The 26,780-nt window shown below is 37.5% G+C and overlaps 1 pseudogene; it reads left to right on the plus strand.

Annotated features, from left to right (window-relative positions):
- Window positions 1–1,732: 1,732 nt before the first annotated feature.
- On the plus strand, window positions 1,733–15,106 carry LOC127171279 (NACHT, LRR and PYD domains-containing protein 3-like; annotated as a pseudogene).
- Window positions 15,107–26,780: the final 11,674 nt, after the last annotated feature.

Raw genomic sequence — 26,780 nt, forward strand, 5'->3', positions numbered from 1 at the left:
GATTATTGGTGGTTTTAAAGAATAAAAAATTCTGCACCAAATTTTACTTTTGGGGGTTGAATAATTTTGAAGATGAACCTTTAGAGCCAATTTGATTTTTTTTTTTTTTTTTGTTACATTACTTACTTACTTACTTACGTTCTCAGAATTATTCAAATGTGTAATGACAAACTTTCTCCAATAGTGTACTGACGCCTTTGGTGAATTGTTTTCACAAAATTTTGTTCTCTGGATCAAAATGTCTTGCAGATCAAGGGGGTTGAATAATTTTGATTGCAACTGTGTATGTATGTGTGTATATATATATATATATATATATATATATATATATATATATATATATATATATATATTGAGTGCATGACGCGAAAACAGCCTTTTCAAATGTATCCACTTTTCAACGCAGAAACAGCGTAATGCGGGACGCGCGGAACAAGCGGTTCTTCGTTTTAAATAAAGTAATAAAGTGTTGTATAAATTCGTGTCCTGTCATTATAAAACCCTCGTTTCACTCGGCTACTATGCAGTGGAGCAGGACAACCTCCTACCAGTTGTTTCGGATTCTCATCGACAGGCAACCCGTTTTGGGCGCGAGGAGGGGCATTTTTATTGCGTGATAAATATGAGCAGCATGGCAGCGGTGTATGTGTATTTGTCCAGAAATAGATAAATATTAAATCTACTATTAAAAACAAATAAAGAACCAGTATATGAGAGTGGTTATTCTGTGCAAACAGTGAGACTCTATATTTGTACAGTGTGCGCATGTTATAAAAAAAAAAAAAAAATCAATTCCGATTTGAAGCTTGTGACATAAACGCGCACATCAACCCGATCACTTTATTTAGTGTTCATGTAAACACTAACGTACATTCAGATTCATCAATCGGAATTAATTCAGTCCGATTGAATAAAAAATGTGCATGTAAACGTAGCCGTGTGTTAAATGTGTTGTGTAAATTGTTGGCTGTTTTGTTGCCGTGGGCTGTTAACGTACCCTGACATTAGGATGGAACTCCAATAAACGTTCCCACTTGGAATACTTTTTTTCCCCTCTCTCTCATAAAAGGCATGTCTAATCTTTTTGCTCGTGCATTTATTTATTGTCAGTGAAATATATTCTTATCATGTATAAGTGAAGGATTTAAGGACCCTCAAATGCAAATTCTGTGTTTATGGGATGTTGTTGTGACGTTTTTTTTTTTTTTTTGTGAAATGCTTTTTAAAATAGTTTTGTATACTAAAACGTGTATGTTTTGATATCACACACGTTTCCCCACTGTGTGTGGAGTTTAAACAAGCTCCCTTAAGCATAGGTGCGTGGAGCATAGGTAACAGCCAGAATCGACTCTATACGGAACCTCCGTCTATACGGAGTATCAGTGCAGTGTTTCATAGGAATGATTTTACGTGAAGCTTCTTCATAGAAAGGCGGTGGATTTTTTTAATCTGTGTGTAAATAAGGTGAGTGCTGAGTGCGCAGGTGTTTTACAGGTGACTTTGGCATTCATATTTTCTCTAAATGACGTATGTTTTAATATTTTCTTTTTCAAGCAAATGGTATGGTTTGATTGGTGTTTCGCGTTGTCTGTGGTTTATTTTTAGCATTTGTTAACACACCACTAACATTGTGAACGCCGTTCAGCTAAATTGTGTTTGTAAATTGTGTGTAAATTGTGTGATCCATTCAGAGATTAGATAGTCAGTGCTGAAGATCAGATTCTGCTTCATCATGGATTACACACAAACATCCAGAGATGAAGATTTTTCTCCAGAATACAGGTACTTTGAATAAACACTGTATTAAATCACCTTGAATGATGGTAGATGGAAGTCTCCATGGTGTTTTTGTGTCTGGAGGTTTGTAAGTTAAAATGAAGATTTTATTTATTTAAAAAAAAAAAAAAAAAAACTTTTCATGGCGTGTTTATGATGAAAAATAATTAAAGACTTTGAAAGAGAAGTATTAACATCATAAAGAATTACATCTGTTTTGTTATAGTTTATTTCAACAGAAGACATCTGAACCAGAGCCCAGCTGGGTTTCTATGAAGAGTGAGTCTATAGGTCATCCAGTAAATTTTAAGAGTGGAGATAAAACGTCTGATCTCAGGTACATTTTTATATAAATATTATTTTACAATGTCATTTAATATAATCGAAATACAGTTCTCTTTAAATTTCTTTATCTAATATTTCAACATGCGTAATGTAATGCAGAGAAACATTTGTGAAGGCACTCTGTTCTGTTTAAATTAAATTATCTTAAAGTGTTTTTTAAAGTGATTGTTATATGAAGATATACAGGTGCATCTCAAATAAATTAAAATGTTGTGGAAAGTTTTATTTCAGTAATTCAACTCAAATTGTGAAACTCGTGTATTAAATAAATTCAGTGCACACAGACTGAAGTAGTTTAAGTCTTTAAATTGTGATGATTTTGGCTCACATTTAACAAAAACCCACCAATTCACTATCTCAACAAATTAGAATATGGTGACATGCCGATCAGCTAATCAACTCAAAACACCTGCAAAGGTTTTCTAAGTTTTCAAAATGGTCTCTCAGTTTGGTTCACTAGGCTACACAATCATGGGGAAGACTGCTGATCTGACAGTTGTCCAGAAGACAATCATTTACACCCTTCACAAGGAGGGTAAGCCACAAACATTCATTGCCAAAGAAGCTGGCTGTTTACAGAGTTTTATCCAAGCATGTTAACAGAAAGTTGAGTGGAAGGAAAAAGTGTGGGGGAAAAAACTAAACAACCGAGAGAACCGCAGCCTTGAGAGGCTTGTCAAGGAAAATCAATTTAAGAATTTGGGTGAACTTCACAAGGAATGGACTGAGGCTGGGGTCAAGGCATCAAGAGCCACCGCACACAGACGTGTCAAGGAATTTGGCTGCAGTTGTTGTATTCCTCTTGTTAAGCCACTCCTGAACCATAGACAACGTCAGATGTGTTTTGGGCTAAGGAGAAGAAGAAATTGACTGTTGCCCAGTGGTCCAAAGTCCTCTTTTCAGATAAGAGTAAGTGTTGTATTTCATTTGGAAACCAAGGTCCTAGAGGAAGGGTGGAGAAGCTCATAGCCCAAGTTGCTTGAAGTCCAGTGTTAAGTTTCCACAGTCTGTGATGATTTGGGGTGCAATGTCATCTACTGGTGTTGGTCCACTGTGTTTTTTTTTGAAAACCAAAGTCACTGCGCCCGTTTACCAAGAAAGTTTAAAGCACTTGATGCTTCCTTCTGCTGACCAGCTTTTTAAAGATGCTGATTTCATTTTCCAGCAGGATTTGGCACCTGCCCACACTGCCAAAAGCACCAAAAGTTGGTTAAATTACCATTGTGTTGGTGTGCTTGACTGCTTGAAACTGACCAGACCTAAACTCCTTAGAGAATCTAAGAGGTATTGGTAAGAGGAAAATGAGAAACAAGAGGCCAAAAAATGCAGATGAGTCAAAGAAACCTGGGCTTCCATATCACCTCAGCAGTGCCACAGACTGATCACCTCCATGCCACACCGAATTGAGACAGTAATTAAAGCAAAAGGAGCCCATACCAAGTATTGAGTGCATATACAGTAAATGTATACTTTCTAGAAGGCCAACAATTCACTAAAAATGTTTTTTTTTTGGTCTCATGAAGTATTCACATTTGTTGAGATTTTTAAGTTGAATTCCTGAAATAAATTAACTTTTCCACAACATTCTAATTTGAGATGTACCTATACTTCGTTGAATATGGTCATTCAAAGGATTAACTTAAATCTATCTTTGTTATAGTTCAGTTCAGCAGAAGAGATCAGAAGCAGAGTCCAGCTGTGTGTCTATGAGGAGTGACTGTGTCTGTGAATCAGCCGTTACATTATGAGAGTACAAAGACTGATCTCAGGTCTAATATTTCTGTAAAAGGATGTTTAGTTATGATACAGAACACATAAAAGACACTGTGCTCATTAGCTTATTCAGTAATACAGTATTTTGTTTTTACAGGCATGAAGTCTTCAACACATTTCGATCATATCTGATGAAGAAGTTTGAGCATCTGTATGAGGGAACAGCGACACAGGGAAACCCAACACTCCTGAATGAGATCTACACAGAGCTCTACATCACAGAGAGTCAGAGTGGACAGATCAGTAATGAGCATGAGGTGAGACAGATTGAGACACAATCTAGAAGAGCAGCAACAGAGGAAACAGCCATCAAATGCAATGACATCTTTAGACCTTTGCCTGGACAAGACAAAGCCATCAGAACTGTGCTGACAAAGGGAGTCGCTGACATTGGAAAAACAGTCTCTGTGCAGAAGTTCATCCTGGACTGGGCTGAAGGGAAAGAGAATCAGGACGTCCAGCTCATATTTCCACTTCCTTTCAGAGAAATCAATCTGATGAAAGACAAAACACTCAGTCTTTTAGATCTTCTTCATGTCTTTATCCCTGAAACTAAAGAAATGGAAATATCCAGTGACAAATATAAAATGTTGTTCATCTTTGATGGTCTGGATGAGTGTCGCCTGTCTCTGCATTTTGAGAGTGATGTGAGGTTGTGTGATGTAAGTGAATCAGACTCAGTGGATGTGCTGCTTATGAACCTCATTGTGGGGAATCTGCTTCCCTCTGCTCTCATCTGGATCACCTCCAGACCAGCAGCAGCTGATCTCGTCCCCTCTGATTGCGTCCATCGAGTGACAGAGGTACGAGGCTTCAATGAGCCACAGAAGGAGGAATACTTCAGGAAGAGAATCAGTGATCGGAGTCTGGCCAATACAATCATCTCACACCTGAAGTCATCAAGGAGCCTCTACATCATGTGCCACATCCCAGTGTTCTGCTGGATCTCAGCCGCTGTTCTAGAGAAGATGTTGAGTCGAGCAGAGAGTGGAGAGATTCCCAAGACTCTCACTCAAATGTACACACACTTCCTGATCCTTCAGACCAACATAAAATGTGAGAAGGACTATGAGAAGAAGGTGACAAATGAAAACATGATCCTGAAACTGGGGAAAGTAGCTTTTCAGCAGCTTATGAAAGGCAACCTGATCTTCTATGAGGAAGACCTGAGAGAGTGTGGCATTGATGTGACAGAAGCATCAGTGTACTCAGGATTGTGCACTCAGATCTTCAGAGAGGAGTTTGGCTTGTATCAGGGGAAAGTCTTCTGCTTCATTCATCTGAGCATTCATGAACATCTCTATATGTGCACCTCTCCTGGACAAACAACAACAGAAATGTGATTGACCAAATTGCTAAACAAAGACCACTTTCTAAAGTTTTTAATTGGTTTCAGAATAATTCGTTGTCTGAACTGCATCAGAGAGCTGTGGATGAGGCTCTAAAGAGTAAAAATGGATATCTGGATATTTTCCTGCGGTTCCTTTTGGGTTTGTCAGTGGAGTCTCATCAGATTCTCCTACGACGAATAATGACGCTGAAAACAAGCAGCTCTGACAATGAGAAAACAGCTGAGTACATCAAGAAGAAGATCAGGACCATTGACTCTCCAGAGAAATCCATCAATCTGTTCCACTGTCTGAATGAACTGGGTGATCATTCACTAGTAAAGGAAATACAACAGTATCTGAAATCTGGAACAATACATGAAGCCAAACTCTCTTCATCTCAGTGGTCAGCTGTGGTTTTTGTGTTGTTGACATCAGAAGAGGAACTGAATGAGTTTCGTCTTGATACATTTGTTAAAGCAAAGAATGAGCCTAAAAATATGGAAGTTCTTCTGAAGCTTCTGCCTGTAATGAAAGAATCCAGTTCAGTTCAGTAAGTGTTACTGAGAACAACCATTTCACTGTTAAAACATTAATTGTTCAGCCAGAAAATTTAAGTTAAATGCTCATAAATCTTGTGCTGCAGATATTTAGTGGCCAGTGGTTTTATATAGAATCACTGACACTGTAACGTTCAGAGTCAGAGAAGTGGCATATTAATCAATTATTTGGATTTGTCAATAATTATTGTCTTCACAAAAAAGGAATTTAACTAATTGTAATTGTAAACCACTGACATTGTTCAAAAAAATAATAATATCTTTTTTTAAATGAGGCTCATGTTTTTTGTTAGATCTCATACCAATAATCCATCAAACATGTTGATTTGTGATTTAAGTTTATACTTTATATTTGTTAATGGATTCACTGCTAAACTGGCTTGATCAAATCTGAGAGAGTGAAGAGTGTGTCATTGTTCTCTACAGGTTGAGTTATTGTGGTGTCACAGATGAAGGTTGTGCTGCTCTGGTTTCACCTCTAAGATCAAACTCCTCATACCTGAGACACCTGGATCTGTCTTGGAATAAAATAGGAGATACTGGAGTCAAGCTGCTGTCTGCTGGACTGGAGGATCCTTGCTGTAAACTGGAGAAACTGCAGTAAGATAATACTTGACTCTCACATATAAAACAAATGTAAAGTATTTTGAATTATTCAGTCTCTTTGTGCTGCTGTGAGTTCAGCTGATTGAGCTATAAATTGAACACATGAGCTGCTCCTCAGTAACATGATACTGCAGGACTGAGAGTCACACTGAAATACACACTTTCACACACAATCAACATTTCAATTTCTTTAAAGAGTCACTGGCTGTTTTTAAAACAATCGTTTTGTATAAAATCACACACGTCACTGCTGCACACATATGAGTACAGACCTAAATAACACTGTAAAACTCTGGTAATTGTGTAATTTACTTAAAACAGATTTTGAGTGAGAAAAAACATTTTTAAATTGAAAATGTAGACAATTGGTGCAACGAGGTAATATTATTTATCCTTATTGAATAAACCTTGATTTATGATCATGCTTTGTGCTCCTTTTGCATCTCAATCCAACGATCCATCAAACATGTAGGTTTGTGATTTAAGATTTAAGTCTTTTCTCTTTAATAATGGATACACTGCTAAATACATGAAGGTAAAAGAGTAGCAGAAGTTGAGAGCTAGCTGATTTGAATTTGAGAACTTGTCATAGTAATATTTGGATTTGTTGAGAGTTGAAATTACACTCAATATCACACGGGGGAACCATTTAAACATTTGGATCACTCCGCTTGCAGAATTTCTCATAGCAACTGTAATGGCGGATGCCGAAATCCACTATAATTTTATAAGTAAAACTGTTTTAGTGTTTTTAGGTGATAATGTGCTTGTTTAGACTTCAAATAGGTGGTTTGGTAATAAAGATAAGGTCTGTTTGAAAATTTATTTCAATGTTTTTCGGCGATGTGAGCTTCAGGGACTCAGTAGCCATTCAGCACTCATGAACCCGCCAAGAGCAGACTCACCTCCAGATTTTCTGAAATTTGCTGCTGGCTCTGACATCTCTACAGTGGTTAAATACGAGTGTGATATTACACACACACATGTTGCACTTGAAGGCTTTTGCATCTTAACTCTTCATATATATATATATATATGTGTGTGTGTGTGTGTGTGTGTGTGTGTTGGAAAACTGTGCACTTTCAAGGATGCACATTTAATATGAGCAGAATAAGAATTTAAAGTAGTTGCACACCAGATGAGAAGCACAGCACTGCATAGACAGCAGTCCAAAACAGTTAATACAAATGTTTACTTCAGGAATTAACTAGAGATGGAAATTAACTAATTACAAATACTTCCATTACAGTACTCAGTGGTTTAATGTAATAAAACTTCGATACAGTACTTTTTTTTTATTTTTTATTAATCATTATTTTTTTTTGGAGTATTTCTTTACTTGAGTTTTTTTCAGCCTGCTTTTACTTTTACTCCACTACATTTCCTAATTATAATGTATACTTTTACTCTGATACATTTCCCCAAAGCATATTTGTTACTTATTACAAAATAGTCAGAAGTCAGAAGAATACGCGCTGCAGGAAAGCAGGTTTGATGATGGTCTGGCGCTTGCAAGTCAGACTCCTAAAAACACCATTGCTCATGTGCAAACAAGTGCACGCACATTTTCCACTCAAGTTGATTCTGAGGTGTGATATACAGTATATCTTCTGCGATAATATGGTAGGTGTTGTTGTAATGAAGTGCGATCTTATCAAGTAGGCTGTATGACCAGATCACACACAGAGTGCAAACACTTTCATTTAGTAGTCTGTTAAAGCTCAAATTTCCAGGTATTCTAAATTGTAGATGGCAAAAATGCTTCTCCATCCTTTTTATATCTATATAATTTAATATAGTTAGCTTAATCTATATCACACAAAGAGTACCGTTTGTCTGCAGATATCAGCATAATACATTTAATATTCATTTTATACAAGTTCAGTAAAGCAATAAGTGACTTACATTTTAGATATATCATTACTTGTTTTTGCTCCATTTTGCCACCAAAAATAGTTCCAAACAAAGATCACAGCACAGCAATTTAATTTTGATTTTTTATTTTAAGTTATTTTCAGTTATTTTAAATATCAGTATTCAACATTTTATTTTAAAAACAAAACATTAGGTCTATTAATGAATCTGTAACTGCAGGTTAAATGCATCCATGTCCCCCCTGAGATACATTAAACTGCAAAAACATCTCAATTCTATTTCAGATGCAGAATCCAGAAGTGTTTTCTTATGTTGGAATGAAAGATGCTAAGTGCCAGATGAAGTGCTTCTCATTCTTACCCAAAAAAATATGAAATGGAAGAAAGACTTAAAACTGAACACAAGCTTGCTACTCAAGCTGTGTATGAACATTTTATATTTATTTGTTTGCTGCTTTTCCATTTTGCATTTACTTGTACTTTTACTTTTTTGAATACTTAAGCATGTTTAAGATTTAAGATATATATATTTTTATAATAAATATCACATACTTTAAGACTTTTAAGTAATATTCTAAATGGTAACTTCAACTTCTACCAAAGTCAATTTCTGGTAGGATATCTTTTACTTAAGGAAGGCTTTCAGGTAATTTATACACCACTGACATTACTGGAGTACATTTTTCAATTTTTGTACTTCCTTGAGTATAATTAAATTTTGGTAGTTTTACTTTTACTTGAGTTAAAAAAAAAAAAAAAAAGTTTATTTTTTTTCATTTATTTTTCATCAAAAGTACAAAAGTGGCAAGTGCCAATGGAGAAACAGGGCGAGTTGACATTTGATAGGCACTTTTCAAACTACTGGGGTGGAGCCCAGCGCTTCAGGCTAGACAGGTCTGACTCGGGTTTAAAACCAAGCAAAATCTCCAGTTCAGCTGGTAGGGGTGGACCGTTCAAACTGTGTTTTGCTTTGATAGTCACTAGCATTGGCATTTTGAATTAGTAGCTGTGGGTAACATTTCAGTATTTTAGTGAATGTAAGTGATGCTCTGATTTTAAATTGTAATTTTGACACCTCCTGAAGCAGGTCGTACCACTAATATTACCAGAGCACTCAGAAGTTGAAGTAAATAGAAAATTTGGTTGACTGGTTGATGGAGGATGCAATTATTGCATGGATGGAGCAAGAACTGTACGTTTCTAAAATGCATGCACAGTTCCGGTAAATTGCTAAAGCTCACCCTCTTTAACAGTGCAATTTTAAACTAAAATTATGAAGCAAACAAAGCTAAAATAGCTTGAACATTAAAAACAACATGCATGCAATTTTTATGTGCATTTGACTAAAAGATAAAGAAGGCTTCTGCACTGTGCTCCAGGTCGCTGGGCGATATGTCTTTTTGCACTTGAAAGGACAAATACACACAAAAATATGTCAAAATATCCAGTCAGTTATGTTTTAAGTGAGCGTAAACAGTTGAGAAGGAAAATGCATGTGCCCTATTATGTTTTGCTCCAAAATAGCTTAGTGCTTTATAAATATAGGCTTTCGTGCTATTCAGCTGTAGTGATATCGGATGCATTTGACCATATAATAGATTTCCTTTATAGTTGTATAGTGAGTCTCACTAACAGACATTACATAAGAGTATTTAATACTTCACAATGCTCATATTTGGGTAAAAATAAAAATAAAAAAATTATACTAAAGTACTTTGTAACGCAGTAACTTGAGTAGTTCTTCAGCAAACTACTTATTTACTCTTATTACTTATTAAACTACTTACTTCAAAAATTTTTAATAACTAAACTTCACTGTTTGCAGAGTGAGATACACAGACACAACTTTCATCGTTATAGCACATTATTTCCTCTGCGTTGCCGTGGTAGAAGTGCACACATCCTGTTCCCTCATTCATAATTAATATATTATAATAAATAAAATTATAATAATTAATTATAATAAATTCCATGGTTTTCCATATCAGGACGTAATAAAAAAATATCTGGTCCCTTTCAGGTCATTGATCAAAGCGTTCGGCACAGTCATCTGTGTGTTCTTGGCGTTACCCTTGACTGATCATTGACATATCATAGTCATCTGAAGAAGACAGCAGCCATAGTCAGTTCTTGAAATAATCTACTTCACAAACTCGCCAGCACAAGTTGAGGTGCAAGGGCCCAGACACTCAAGACCACTGCACTTGTTCTGTGTTATTCAACAGCAGAGTACTTGCACCTTTCTGGTCCAGATCATCCCACACCAAGCTTGTAGACGTTCAGCTAAATACGTCTATGTGCATAATCACTGGAACCCTACATTCCACTCCTTTACCAAGGCTGCCAGTCCTCAGCAGCATACCACCACCACATCTCCAATAAAAGGAGGCCACTGCCAAGCTCCTGAATAAAGTCCAAGCGAATGACAAGTTGCCACTCAACATGGACATCACACTGCATTCAGCTGTCCACCTGTCATCAAGAAAACCTGGCTGGACCCATCGCCAGAGGATATGACAGCTAATTTTGCATGGAGTGACGAGTGGGCAGCAGCTGATGTTGTGAACTACTCCCTCGTAGCTGAGCCATCAATTTGTCCTCCTGTTTTTTACATTTCTCGATGACACTAGTCAATGCTAAACCGATTCCGGACAGGACAAGGTCAATGTGCAGTCAACCTTGTCCGGTGGGGCCAAGCCACCAATCCAAACTTTAGCTGTGGGGAACCAGAAACCATGCAGCACATTGTCAACAAGTGTCCGCTGACTCATTTTTAGCGGCGGACTCGAGGCTGTACATCTGGCTGAACAAGGTGCTGTTTTGTGGCTGGGCACGCAATGCAAACACTAATAATAATAATCTGTGAGTGATGTCTCCTCCCAATACAAACACGCCCCAGAGTATCCACCCTATTCTTCAATGAAGTAAGCCTCAGGATCAGAATATTGTATTTATATATCATTTAATATGTAAATGCTAAAAATATATGCATTTTTCTGTCCTTATATCTTGAATTTTGTGATAATTCTAGATGAGACTGAATCATGCAGTGAAAGAATGCGCACTCACGGACTTCTCGTAATGCGTGTGTGCACTCCGTAGGTTTTTGCAAAATACTCAATGTCAAATCGCACATCATTAAAACAACAATTACGATATTATCACAGAAGTTATATATGGCACTCCCCTAGTCAGGCATCAACCAATAAAATGGGTTCATTTTCACCCCAGCCCCAACCCCAGTTCTGCTCTCAAGCATCTGCATTTACAAGCGCACAAGTGTTTTACAACAGGAATATTCCAAAAGGACTAGCAAAAGTCAAAGTGCTAAGATTTGAAGGTTTCCACATCAGAGCTGAGAGTATACATTTCAACTTACAAATATGAATAATAGCATGACAAGTTCTCAAATTCAATCAGCTAGCTCTCCATTTATGCTTTACCTTCATATAAACTGATCTGATCTGACCTGAGAGAGTGAAGAGTATGTCATTGTTCTCTACAGGTTGAGATTTTGTGGTGTCACAGATGAAGGTTGTGCTGCTCTGGCTTCAGCTCTGAGATCAAACCCCTCATACCTGAGACAACTGAGTCTGTCTGGGAATAAACTAGGAGATTCAGTAAATCTGCTCTCTGATGTACTACAAAATCCTCGCTGCAAACTGGAGATACTGTGGTAAGATTATATATGACACATTGTAATGTATTTGTCAAGTAAAAAACAAATAACCCAAAAAAAGTCAGAAAACATGATGGAAAAATTGTCAAATTTAGTATAGTTTGTGAATGGAATACAAATGAGACAAATGTCAATCAAGATGCAGAGAAGTTAAGTGTGTGCCTTTTGTTTCTTGTGTACATGTGTGGACTTCTGTTTTCATGTTAAACCTGTTTTTGCATTAGCAAAAAAAAACAAAAAAAAACAGGCATTTATTCAATACACTGGCTAAATTAACAAAAAATAAAGCATCAACACAGACATTTCTCAACAGCTCACCAGTAATGACTTTATAAACTTCTTTACTTCCAAGATCGATACTATTAGAGATAAAATTCTATTATAGGAGATGAAGAATTGTATAAACTCTTCAAATTTAAATCAAGACACAGACGGCCACCTCAATCTTTGGCTCTCCAGTTGTTGTACTATTTTTGTTAGTTTTTCCTGTTTTTTGTTTCTCAAACACAATCAGTTTTACCAGGGATGATCTGACGATCATTCAGCAGAACACGCCACACAATTTTCCACCGGTTCTCAATTATTTGGACTTTTTGCTGAACACTGTAGTTGGCGGAGCAGCAGCGCTGATCAAACACTTTAGGACATGCAAACGTGGGAAGCAAGCCAGTGTGCTCATGAAGCAGCTGCCTGGCATTCATCTGGCGATTCTCTGCTCTCTACCCAATAAAACAGACAAACTTCTTCTGCACTCCCAGAAAATGATTTTTCAAACTCTGCTGCTCTGTGTTTCATGGAAACCTGGCTGAATGACGCCATTCCAGACATTGCGCTACATCTGCCTGACTTCCAGCTGACCTGACCTAGAAGCTTTCTTCATTAACTGTAAGCCTTTCTGCTTACTGTGGGAGTTTTCCTCGTTCATTCTCGTAAGTGTTTACATTCCACCGCAAGCGCATATGAGCTCAGCTTTACAAAAACTTGCTGATCAAATCACAGACACAGAGCAACAACACCCAGACTCTGTTATAATCATTCTCAGTGTCTTTAATATAGCAAATCTCTCCTGTGAACTGCCAAAACAGACAGTATGTTACATGTTCTACCAGAGACATTAATATATTGGATCACTGTTATACAACAATAAAGCACACCTATCACTCTGTTCCACAGACAGTTTTTGGATACTGTAATCACTGCCTGGTTCATCTTTTACCACCATACAGACAAAAACTTAAATCTGCTAAGCCTGTAGTAAAGACTGTAAAGAGTTGGTCCAATGAAACAGAGCATTACAAGCCCGTTTCAACTGTACTTATTGGCACTGAGTGTTTTTGAACTTGCTGCCAATGATCTGGGTGAGCTCACGGATTCTGTAACATCCATCCTACCAGTCCTACCAGGACTTATTTAACATTTAACAATAATAAGCCATGGTTTACAGCAAAACTCGGATAGCTTTGTCAGGCCAAAGAGGATACCTACAGGAATGGGAACAGAGTCTTGTACAATGAGGCCAGAAACACACTGAAGAAGGAGATTAGAGTGGCTAAGAGGAGCTATGCTAAAAAGTTGGAAAATCTGTTCTTTTGCAATGCCCCTGCATCAGTGTGGAAAGGTCTGAAAGACATCACCAACTACAAAACACCATCCCCCAGCACTGAGGCGAACAACAACTTGCTGAAGACCTGAATGAGTTTTACTGTATATTCAAGTCAAGTCGAGCTTTATTGTCATTCTGCTACATGTGTGGGCATATAGTAGAATGAGATGTCGTGTCTCAAAGGACCACGGTGCTACATACAAGTTAAGCAATGTAAACATACAACAGTACACGAATAAGAAAAGCAATTACAGACTTACACAACGGTTAACCATTTGACTATACATACTATAAATACTATAATAAATAGTGGACTACACATACACTTTGGCTTTGGTGACACTTCCGGTTCCGGTCTCTTCCGGTTCCGGTCTCCTGTTGCAGAGTGGTGTGCCTTTGTAGCTCCCTAGAGTTTTATTCCTCTGAGGAAATCTCTATTTTACTATTACTTTCTGTTGTTTAAAGTGATAAAATATAGCTTTTTTTTTTTTCCCCACCAGATTTCTGTTATTATCCATCAAACTAATCCGATCGCTCGCTTTTAATCTATAACCGCCAGTGCAACGCTGCGCTGTGTGTTAGCATTCCGTTTGCCGGTTAGCCTGCCATTTGCGTTCCCACTCACGTCTCTATTCACGTCTACTACCGCTTTCCTTTCTTCCCTCGCTCTCGTTGATCGCTCGTTTTTATTCTACAACCGCGAGTGCAGCGTGTTTGTAGTGTGTTAGCCGGTTAGCTTGCCATTCACTTTTAATTTTTTTTCTACGCCTTTTTCTACACAAGTTCATCAGACAACAGTGGTGAGTTGAAATCATTCTACATCTACGGTGAGTAATGGCTTCTTCTCCTTTCCTGGTAACCTGCATCACCTGTCATATGTATAGTTTATCAATCTCTGTCGGCAGCGAGGGATTCACATGTGATAAATGCAGGGAAATAGTTAGGCTGACAGAGAAGATTTCAGAACTAGAGACACGCATCCAAACTTTAATCGAGGATAGTAAGAATGTGAGGGCATTAGATACGGCTTTGGATGCGACTAGCTTAGGAAGTCCCGTACATTGTTCGGTTCCGGTAACTTCGCCTTTGCAGCAGGGCAACTGGGTGACTGTGAGACGGCATAGTCGTGGGTCAAAACACCGCTCTTCCGTTCCAATCAGAACATCAAACAGGTTCTCCCCACTCAGTGATGCAAACCTAATGAAAGTGCTAAGATTTGAAGGTTTCTATTGTATCAGAATGAGAGTATACATTTCAACTTACAAATACCTGAATAATAAAATGACAAGTTCTCAAATTCAATCAGCTAGCTCTCCATTTATGCTTTACCTTCATATAAATGGCATATCTGACCTGAGAGAGTGAAGAGTATGTCATTGTTCTCCAGGTTGAGATTTTGTGGTGTCACAGATGAAGGTTGTGCCACCTCTGGCTTCAGCTCTGAGATCAAACCCTCATACCTGAGACAACTGAGTCTGTCTGGGAATAAACTAGGAGATTCAGTAAATCTGCTCTCTGATGTACTACAAAATCCTCGCTGCAAACTGGAGATACTGTGGTAAGATTATATATGACACATTGTAATGTATTTGTCAAGTAAAAAACAAATAACCCAAAAAAAATCAGAAAACATGATGGAAAAATTGTCAAATTTAGTATAGTTTGTGAATGGAATACAAATGAGACAAATGTCAATCAAGATGCAGAGAAGTTAAGTGTGTGCCTTTTGTTTCTTGTGTACATGTGTGGACTTCTGTTTTCATGTTAAACCTGTTTTTGCATTAGAAAAAAAAAAAAAAAAAATTGGCATTTATTCAATACACTGGCTAAATTAACAAAAAATAAAGCATCAACACAGACATTTCTCAACAGCTCACCAGTAATGACTTTATAAACTTCTTTACTTCCAAGATCGATACTATTAGAGATAAAATTCTATTATAGGAGATGAAGAATTGTATAAACTCTTCAAATTTAAATCAAGACACAGACGGCCACCTCAATCTTTGGCTCTCCAGTTGTTGTACTATTTTTGTTAGTTTTTCCTGTTTTTTGTTTCTCAAACACAATCAGTTTTACCAGGGATGATCTGACGATCATTCAGCAGAACACGCCACACAATTTTCCACCGGTTCTCAATTATTTGGACTTTTTGCTGAACACTGTAGTTGGCGGAGCAGCAGCAGCGCTGATCAAACACTTTAGGACATGCAAACGTGGGAAGCAAGCCAGTGTGCTCATGAAGCAGCTGCCTGGCATTCATCTGGCGATTCTCTGCTCTCTACCCAATAAAACAGACAAACTTCTTCTGCACTCCCAGAAAATGATTTTTCAAACTCTGCTGCTCTGTGTTTCATGGAAACCTGGCTGAATGACGCCATTCCAGACATTGCGCTACATCTGCCTGACTTCCAGCTGACCTGACCTAGAAGCTTTCTTCATTAACTGTAAGCCTTTCTGCTTACTGTGGGAGTTTTCCTCGTTCATTCTCGTAAGTGTTTACATTCCACCGCAAGCGCATATGAGCTCAGCTTTACAAAAACTTGCTGATCAAATCACAGACACAGAGCAACAACACCCAGACTCTGTTATAATCATTCTCAGTGTCTTTAATATAGCAAATCTCTCCTGTGAACTGCCAAAACAGACAGTATGTTACATGTTCTACCAGAGACATTAATATATTGGATCACTGTTATACAACAATAAAGCACACCTATCACTCTGTTCCACAGACAGTTTTTGGATACTGTAATCACTGCCTGGTTCATCTTTTACCACCATACAGACAAAAACTTAAATCTGCTAAGCCTGTAGTAAAGACTGTAAAGAGTTGGTCCAATGAAACAGAGCATTACAAGCCCGTTTCAACTGTACTTATTGGCACTGAGTGTTTTTGAACTTGCTGCCAATGATCTGGGTGAGCTCACGGATTCTGTAACATCCATCCTACCAGTCCTACCAGGACTTATTTAACATTTAACAATAATAAGCCATGGTTTACAGCAAAACTCGGATAGCTTTGTCAGGCCAAAGAGGATACCTACAGGAATGGGAACAGAGTCTTGTACAATGAGGCCAGAAACACACTGAAGAAGGAGATTAGAGTGGCTAAGAGGAGCTATGCTAAAAAGTTGGAAAATCTGTTCTTTTGCAATGCCCCTGCATCAGTGTGGAAAGGTCTGAAAGACATCCGGTCTCCTGTTGCAGAGTGGTGTGCCTTTGTAGCTCCCTAGAGTTTTATTCCTCTGAGGAAATCTCTATTTTACTATTACTTTCTGTTGTTTAAAGTGATAAAATATAGCTTTTTTTTTTTTTTTCCCCACCAGATTTCTGTTATTATCCATCAAACTAATCCGATCGCTCGCTTTTAATCTATAACCGCCAGTGCAACGCTGCGCTGTGTGTTAGCATTCCGTTTGCCGGTTAGCCTGCCATTTGCGTTCCCACTCACGTCTCTATTCACGTCTACTACCGCTTTCCTTTCTTCCCTCGCTCTCGTTGATCGCTCGTTTTTATTCTACAACCGCGAGTGCAGCGTGTTTGTAGTGTGTTAGCCGGTTAGCTTGCCATTCACTTTTAATTTTTTTCTACGCCTTTTTCTACACAAGTTCATCAGACAACAGTGGTGAGTTGAAATCATTCTACATCTACGGTGAGTAATGGCTTCTTCTCCTTTCCTGGTAACCTGCATCACCTGTCATATGTATAGTTTATCAATCTCTGTCGGCAGCGAGGGATTCACATGTGATAAATGCAGGGAAATAGTTAGGCTGACAGAGAAGATTTCAGAACTAGAGACACGCATCCAAACTTTAATCGAGGATAGTAAGAATGTGAGGGCATTAGATACGGCTTTGGATGCGACTAGCTTAGGAAGTCCCGTACATTGTTCGGTTCCGGTAACTTCGCCTTTGCAGCAGGGCAACTGGGTGACTGTGAGACGGCATAGTCGCGGGTCAAAACACCGCTCTTCCGTTCCGATCAGAACATCAAACAGGTTCTCCCCACTCAGTGACGCACCCACTGAGAAACCTGATCAAAGTGCTCTAGTTATTGGCGATTCTATTGTACGGAACGTGAAAATAGAGACACCAGCCACCATAGTCCAGTGTTTACCGGGAGCCAGAGCGCCTGACATCTTGGCAAATTTAAAAGTGCTGGCTAATGCTAAACGTAAATTCAGTAAGATCGTTATTCACGTCGGCACAAATGATGTTCGACTTCGCCAGTCGGAGATCACTAAAAATAATGTTAAAGAGGTGTGTGAACTTGCAAGTATGATGTCAGACACTGTAATTTGCTCTGGCCCCCTCCCTGCGTATCGTGGTGACGAGATACATAGCAGACTGTCGTCACTAAATGGCTGGATGTCTAAGTGGTGCCCGCAGAATAACATAGGTTTCATAGACAATTGGACAAGTTTTTGGGGCAGACCTGACCTGTTGAAAAGAGATGGTCTTCATCCCTCCAGGGGTGGTGCTGCTCTTCTCTCTAGTAATATGGCATATAGTCTTAGAGTTTGCACTTGACTAACTGGGGCCCAGGTCAGGAAGCAGACAGACTGGCTAATCCGACCGTCTGCTAGCCGCCTCACGTCACCAGAATCAGTTAATTCTCAGCACATAGAGACCCTTACACCTAGATATCATGCTATAGAGACTGTGTCTGTTCCCCGAGCTAGACAATACAAAAGACGTCCAAACCAATTTAAGAGTAACAATCTAATCAACGTTCAACAAATAAAAAACTTACATAATACAGAGAAACAAATGATAAAACTTGGCCTTTTGAATATCAGGTCCCTCTCTACAAAAGCGCTTTTTGTAAATGATATGATCATTGATCATAATCTAGATGTGCTATGTTTGACAGAAACCTGGCTAAAATCAGATGATTACATTATCTTAAACGAGTCTACTCCTCATGATTACTGTTATAAACATGAGCCACGTCTAAAAGGTAAAGGGGGAGGTGTTTCTACAATTTATAGCAATATTTTTAGTGTTTCACAGAGAGCGGATTTCAAGTATAACTCATTTGAAGTAATGGTGCTTCATATAACATTATCCAGAGAAACAATTGTTAATGATAAATCCCCTATGACGTTTGTACTTGCTACTGTATACAGGCCACCAGGGCACCATACAGATTTTCTTCAAGAATTTGCTGATTTTATATCTGAGCTGGTGTTGGCTACAGATAAGGTCTTAATAGTAGGTGACTTTAACATCCATGTTGATATTGAAAATGATGCGCTGGCAGCTGCATTTACAGACATTCTAAATTCTATTGGAGTTAGACAACACGTGTCAGGTCCCACTCATTGTCGAAATCATACTCTAGACTTAATACTGTCACATGGAATTGATGTCAATGCCGTTGAGATTCTGCAGCAAAGTGATGATATCTCTGATCATTATCTAGTCTCGTGTATTCTCCAGATGACTAAAACTGTAAATTCAACTCCTTATTATAAGTATGGTAGAACCATCACTTCTACTACAAAAGATTGCTTTCTAAGTAATCTTCCTGACTTATCTGAATTCTTCAGCATGTCCAATAGCTCAGAAAAACTTGATGAAGTAACAGAAACTATTGACTCTCTCTTTTTCCAGGACTCTAGATACGGTCGCTCCTCTGCGCCTAAGGAAGATTAAGGAAAATAGTCCGACCCCGTGGTATAACGAGCACACTCGCGCCCTAAAGAGAGCAGCCCGGAAAATGGAGCGCAGCTGGAGGAAAACAAAATTAGAGGTTTTTCGTACTGCTTGGCGGGAATGTACCCTATCGTACAGAAAAGCGTTAAAATCGGCCAGATCTGACTACTTTTCGACTCTTTTAGAAGAAAACAAACATAACCCTAGGTATTTATTCAATACAGTGGCTAAGTTAACAAAAAATAAAGAACCAACAGGCACTGACTATGCCCATCAGCATAGCAGTAATGACTTTATGAACTACTTTACTTCTAAGATCGATACAATTAGAGACAAAATTGTCACTATGCAGCCGTCAATTACAGTGTTGCATCAGATAGTGCGCTATAGATCTCCTGGGGAACAATTCAACTCATTCTCTACTATAGGTCAGGAAGAATTGTATAAACTTGTTAAATCATCTAAACCAACAACTTGTATGCTAGACCCTATTCCATCTAGGCTACTAAAAGAGATGCTTCCAGATCTCATAGATCCTCTGCTAAATATTATTAATTCATCACTGTCATTAGGATATGTCCCCAAAACCTTCAAACTGGCTGCTATTAAGCCTCTAATTAAAAAACCACAACTTGACCCCAACGAATTAACTAATTACAGACCTATCTCGAATCTCCCATTTCTGTCAAAGATATTAGAAAAGGTTGTATCCTCACAGTTATCTTCCTTCCTACAGAAATATGATATCTGTGAGGATTTTCAGTCAGGTTTTAGACCGTACCATAGTACTGAGACTGCTCTTATTAGAGTTACAAATGATCTACTCTTATCATCCGATCGTGGTTGTATCTCTCTGTTAGTGCTACTGGATCTTAGTGCTGCGTTTGATACTGTTGACCACAACATTCTCTTGAATAGACTTGAGAATTATGTTGGCATTAGTGGTAGTGCATTGGCATGGTTCAAATCGTATCTATCTGACCGCCATCAATTCGTGGCAGTAAATGATGAGGTATCATATCGATCTCAAGTGCAGTATGGAGTACCACAAGGCTCAGTACTAGGGCCGTTACTCTTTACGCTTTACATGTTACCCTTGGGTGATATCATCAGGAAATATGGTGTTAGCTTTCACTGCTATGCTGATGATACCCAGCTCTATATTTCTTCGCGGCCTGGCGAAACGTACCAATTTGAAAAACTAATGGATTGTGTAGTTGAGTTAAAAAATTGGATGACAAGTAATTTCTTACTGCTAAATTCTGAAAAAACAGAGGTGTTAGTTATTGGGCCTAAAACCTCAGCGTGTAATAACCTAAAACACTGTCTAATACTTGATGGCTGTTCTGTCAATTCTTCGTCATCAGTTAGGAACCTAGGTGTGCTATTTGATGGTAATCTTTCCTTTGAAAACCACATCTCTAGTATTTGCAAAACTGCATTTTTCCATCTCAAAAATATATCTAAACTACGACCTATGCTATCAATGTCAAATGCTGAAACATTAATTCATGCGTTTATGACCTCACGGTTAGATTATTGTAATGCTTTATTGGGTGGTTGTTCTGCTCGCTTAATAAACAAACTCCAGCTGGTCCAAAATGCAGCAGCTAGAGTTCTTACTAGAACCAAAAAGTATGATCATATTAGCCCGGTTCTGTCTACACTGCACTGGCTCCCTATTAAACATCGTATAGATTTTAAAATCTTGCTAATTACTTATAAAGCCCTGAATGGTTTAGCTCCCCAGTACCTGAGTGAGCTCTTATCGCATTATAGTCCCTCACGTCCGCTGCGTTCTCAAAACTCTGGCAATTTGATAATACCGAGAATATCAAAATCAACCGCGGGCGGCAGATCTTTTTCTTATTTAGCACCCAAACTCTGGAACAATCTACCCTACAATGTTCGGGACGCAGACACACTCTGTCAGTTTAAATCTAGATTAAAGACCCATCTCTTTAACCTTGCTTACACATAACAAATCCACATTCTTATAATTCAAATCCGTTAAAGGATTGTTAGGCTGCACTAATTAGGTCAACCGGAACCGGGAACACTTCCCATAACACCCGATGTACTCGGTGCATCGTCAGAAGAATGGCATCTACGCTAATATTAGTCTGTTTCTCTCTTATTCCGAGGTCACATTAACCACCAGATCCAGTCCGTATCCAGATCAGATGGTCACTGCAGTCCCCCGGATCCAGTCCGAACCCAGCCCAGATGGTGGATCAGCACCTAGAGACGACCTCTACAGCCCTGAATGTCAGCGGAGTCCACATCAACTAGATGAGCCCCAGAGACGGATCCACATTAAAGACCACATCACCTAGACGGCTGTCGGCACAAGACCACGGGAACTTTGGCCAGAGGAGAACTGGCCCCCGACTGAGCCTGGTTTCTCCCAAGGTTTTTTTCTCCATTTGTCACCTATGGAGTTTTGGTTCCTTGCCGCTGTCGCCTCTGGCTTGCTTAGTTGGGGACACTTTCTCTTAACACAATATTGCATTTTATTTTATTGTTTTTGATTAACTACCTTTACCTATAATGTGAGTGTTTAATGTTGCCTTTGGTTTGCCTTGATGTACTGTTATTGTTTAGAATGCTTTGGGTTCGGGAGCTATTTCAGCAATGCCATGAAAACTCTACGCGGGTGGTAATAGTTCAGTAAAATTAAGTCAAGGCATCACACAAACATTTTATTTGAAAAGAGGTGTGAGGCAAGGTTGCCCAGTTTCAGTTTACCTTTTTTTTTGTTGCTCAGGCATTTAACCATTTTATTAAAACAAGTGATTTAGAAGGTATTCAAGTTGAAGCATGAAGTGTCTTGATAAGTCAGTTGGCCGATGACACAGCTCTTTTTTGAAAAATGCTTGTCAAATTCAGTCGGCGATCAAAATTAGTGAGATTTTTTTCAAGTGCCTCGGGTCTTTGCTTGAATTTGCAAAAATGTGAATTGTTGGCCTTGAAGAGTTGTCATGACAAATCTATTTGTAATATTCCTATTAAGGATGTTCCAATTTATTTAGGTATGGCTATTTCCAAACATGAACGTTACAGAATCTCATTAAATTTTAATCCTGTGATAGATTTAACATTTGGCTACAGAGGGATTTATCGTTTAAAGGTCGTGCTCTGTTGGCTAAAGCAGAAGGTATTTCTAGGCTTACTTATGTTGCTTCTTCAATTCATTCAGATAGTAAAATAAATAAGTTAACTGATCAAACAATGATAAATTTTCTGTGGAAAAATTGTGTGCATTATATCAGGAAATCTGTGATAATTCATATAAAAATGGTCTTGATTATATAGATTTTTTCACTTTCAAAATTAACTGGTTAAAGTATTTTTTGAAAGACCCTTCTTCTGTGTGGAATATAGTATCTAATACTGTTTTTGTTCAGCTTGGTGGTCTCTCACTTTTGTTAATGTGTGATTACAAAATTTAAAAACTGCCTGTTAAATTGTCAGCTTTTCACAGGCAAGCACTTTTGGGGTGGAAGTTAGTTTACAAGCACAATTTTTCTCCGTACCAGTATTACATATGGAATAATTGTAATATTCTGTATAAACACAAGAGTATATTCATGAAAACTTGGTTTGACAAAGGGATTCTTTTGGTGGGTCAGCTGTTGAACTCTTGACTGATGAATTTATTTCATATTTGAATTCCCTGTAACCCCAAAAGAATATGCCTCAGAAATTGGAGATATCTCTTTTAGTATTATGTCTTTATGTAAAGGTATTTCATACTCTAAATATGCTTCTTTTCTTCACCCTGCTGACACTTTCTGTGGTAGAATTTGTTTTTCATCTAGCAAAATAATAATAATAATAAGGCTATACGTTCATTATTTCAAAAAAATTGTTAGTAAATCACGTGTTCTTTTCTATTGGTCTTAGTTTATCAGAACTATTGATTAGAGGAAAGTCTGAGTAATACCTAATAAATATCTTATTACAAGTAAAAGTAAAGAAATTTATTTTAAGATACTGCACAAGTTTTACCTTACTAAGCATTTTTTAAACAGATTTATTGAAGAAATAGATGTAAACTGTTCATTTTGTACATCACACCCAGAAACAGTACCTCATATTTTCTGGCATTGTCAATATACAAAGAGGCTATGGTGGGAGGTTTCTAGATTTATAAATGACAAAGTGTTGTCCAACTTTTTTTTAACTATATGAACATGTAATATTTGGATTTTTGAACTATGACAAGAAATTGGAAAATGAGGCTTACATTATCAATCTCTTGATTATACTTAAGTTTCATATTTATCGTTGTAAATTTAGCTATCAGAAACCTCTTTTTTTCTGTGGTACTTAAAGAATTAGATATTTATACTATTTGTACTATTAAGGAGAGTACAAACAAAAAAGCTGTAAAAACTCTGTGTTTGTTTGATACATTTAAGTTATTGTGATTTAGCAAGGCCTGTCATTTCTTTTTTTGATCAATCGAGGTATTTGGTAAAGTCTCTGCTAAAGGCAGCTGCAAATCAGCTGTGCCTGTGTGAACGAACAGACAGTGCAACCTTCTTGGGACCTTACACAATAATCATTTTAATCTTTTTTTTTTTTTCTTTTAATTACCCCAAATGCAGCGATTATCCCCTGCTAACAGTGGTTAAAAGCCACAACAGTACGCACAATAGGTCAATATTCATCATTAACCAAACACTTTTCACCTGTCTCAACAACTCTCACTCAGGTGAGTAAACAGACAGTGCAATTCTACACTTTTTCCTGTATATTATTATTTTTTTTTTTATCCCTATATAATAGAGAGCTTGTTGTTCCTGCCTCAAGATCTTTTGCTGAAATAAAGATGGCTTAATGTTAGACGTTTGAGATTCGCAAAGTAGTTACACACCACATTAGTATACACTTTTCTAACTTCAATAGCATTTGAAGAGAATGACTTACAGTCATGAAACCAACTGTAAAGTGTCCATGTGCCAGTTATAAATAAACTAAAATAACAAGTAAGAAAGAGGGATCATACAAAATGCATGTTATTGTTTATTTAGTACTGACTTGAATAAGATATTTCACATAAAAGACGTTTACATATAATCCACAAGAGAAAATAATAGTTGAGTTTATAAAAATGACCTTGAATTGAGTTGTAATACTGTGTTGTTACCTGAATGACCCACAGCAAAGACAATGCTTTAAGAGCCGGAGGGTGAAAACTTTTTTGAATTTGAAGATCAGGGTAAATTTAATTTGTATTCTGGGAAACATGCATTTTATGTATCTTCTGAAAGGCAGTAATAAATTTAAAAAATATGATTTTCATTCTTCATTCTGTTCAGAACGAACAAGGGACTCATGAACAACTATCACTAAACAAACAAACAAAAACAGTTGTGGATCATTCAGGAAACAACACAGTATTAGGATAAGCACAAGAAGTGCTTTTTTTAAGATGCGGAATATCATTGCTCTTTTGTTGAATTTTAAGTGCTTCTATTGTCCTCATTTGTAAGTCATTTTAGATAAATGACTAAATGTAAATGTATAAATGCATTGCTCTCTGAGCCATAGCAATGTATGGCTCTAAAACCTTTATGCATCTAGGGAAGATGTAATGTGTTCTCCCAAATGTTTCAAGTGCTAGAGAATGACATTGCAAATATTAATGTTCAGAATCTATTAAAAGGAAGTACTCAAAGTGTTAAACATCTCATGATTTATCTCAAAAACACAGGTTTGATAGAAATAATATAATGTTTTTTTGGGAACAACTGTAAAGCTTTATTTGTTTCTTTTCTCCCTAAGCTCCGTTGTTTTGTCATGTACTGTTCCACACACCAGTCTGGTAGGTGGCGGTAATGCACCTTTAAAGTTGGTTGTCAACCGCCAATCAAATCAAAAGAAGAAGAAGAAGAACGTGTTCTCCGTCTCAAAGGGGGAGGGTGGAGCTGTGTTTTGTAGGTGAGCCCTGAGCCCATCTTGACATGGGTGGAGCTGTTGTTCAGCTACAGTTCTGTGTCTTTATGGAAAGGTAAGTAGGGTTTACCTGTTCTCTGTGAAATCTGTTTAATGTAGTTAGTTCTATTGGCCACCCATGCCAGTTAAACAAAAATATTGTTGTTAAGATGTGTGTTGATGTATATGTGTGATTATTTTTGGTGAGTTGTTTCTAATTTGTAGTAGTATTTGTGTTTTGTAAAGTCAGTGTGGTAGAGCATATTTTTCTGTTTTATTGTGTTTGAGCTTCAACTGAGTATTTCGGGGTTTTGTTATTCTGTATACTTCTAACATTTATCTTTATTTGTAATATGTTAAAGTTTATTTTTCCTGTGTTAGAGAGAGTTTGTGAACTATGTGACTAGTTTTTTTTTCTTCTTAAATACCCATAGTTTCGTAGTGGTAAATACGATTTGAGAGGCCGTTCATGTCTAATTTCCGATTTGGAAATAATTTTGTATACTAAAAAAAACGAATGTTATTAGAACGATTGATTTGACGTCACAAACGTTTTCCCACTCTGTGTGGGATTTAAAGACGCTCCCTTACGCGCGATAGGCGAATATTGAAGGTAAGTTTGATCTGGTGAATCCAAATACTATGCTAGTTCGATGCCTGATATCGTTAATTCGGGGGAAAAGGCTTGACATCGCGTTCGTTAAGTGACGCCATCATTAATTTTCTCGTCACAAATCAAAAGTGAAAGCAAATGTTCAGAGTTGTTGTTTCTCCACTTAAACAGCCAGAATCGATTCGGAACCTTTATTAAAGTTAAACCATGATTTTACGTGTAGCTGCTTCATAGAAAGGCGGTGGATTTTGCGGTGTGAATGTGAATCTGTGTGTAAATAAGGAGCGTGCTCAGTGCTCAGGTGCTTTACAGGTGACTTCCGCATTCATATTTGTTGATTTGCCATATTTGCTGAGACGCCATATTTCTCAGAATGGCGTATGTTTTAATATCTTATTTTTCAAGCAAATTAACATGGTTTCGTTGGCGTTTTGTGTATCTGAGTGAACGCTGCGTCTCATGATCCCGTTTTTTCTCAGGATCCGTTCAGCTGAATTATTGTGTTTGTTTGTCATTTCCATTCACAGTCAGTGCTGGAGATCGGATTCTGTTTCATCATGGATGACACACAAAACATCCACAGATGAAGATTTTCTCCAGGATGCAGGTACTGTGAATAAACACTGTATTAAATCATCTTGAATGATGGTAGATGGGAGTCTCCCGCTGTTTGGAGGTTTTTAAGTTAAAATTAAGGTTTTTTAAAAAAGGTCAAAAAGCCTCCTCATAGAGTGTTTTAAAAATATTAAAACTTAAAAAAATTATAATCATCATAAAGGATTAAATTTGTTTTGTTATAGTTTAGTTCAGCAGAAGAGTACTTTTATAAATATTATTAAAATGTAATTTTATATTATCAAAATGCATATACGAGAAATTGTCCTTTACATTGCTTATATATATATATATATATATATATATATATATATATATATATATATATATATATATATAATATATAATCTTTATCTGATATTTTAACAGTGTTACACATAGAGAGACTCATGAATGTGTTCTTTG

This window comes from Labeo rohita, chromosome 9, assembly GCF_022985175.1.
Source record: "Labeo rohita strain BAU-BD-2019 chromosome 9, IGBB_LRoh.1.0, whole genome shotgun sequence".
In the NCBI taxonomy this organism is placed as follows: Eukaryota; Metazoa; Chordata; class Actinopteri; order Cypriniformes; family Cyprinidae; genus Labeo; species Labeo rohita.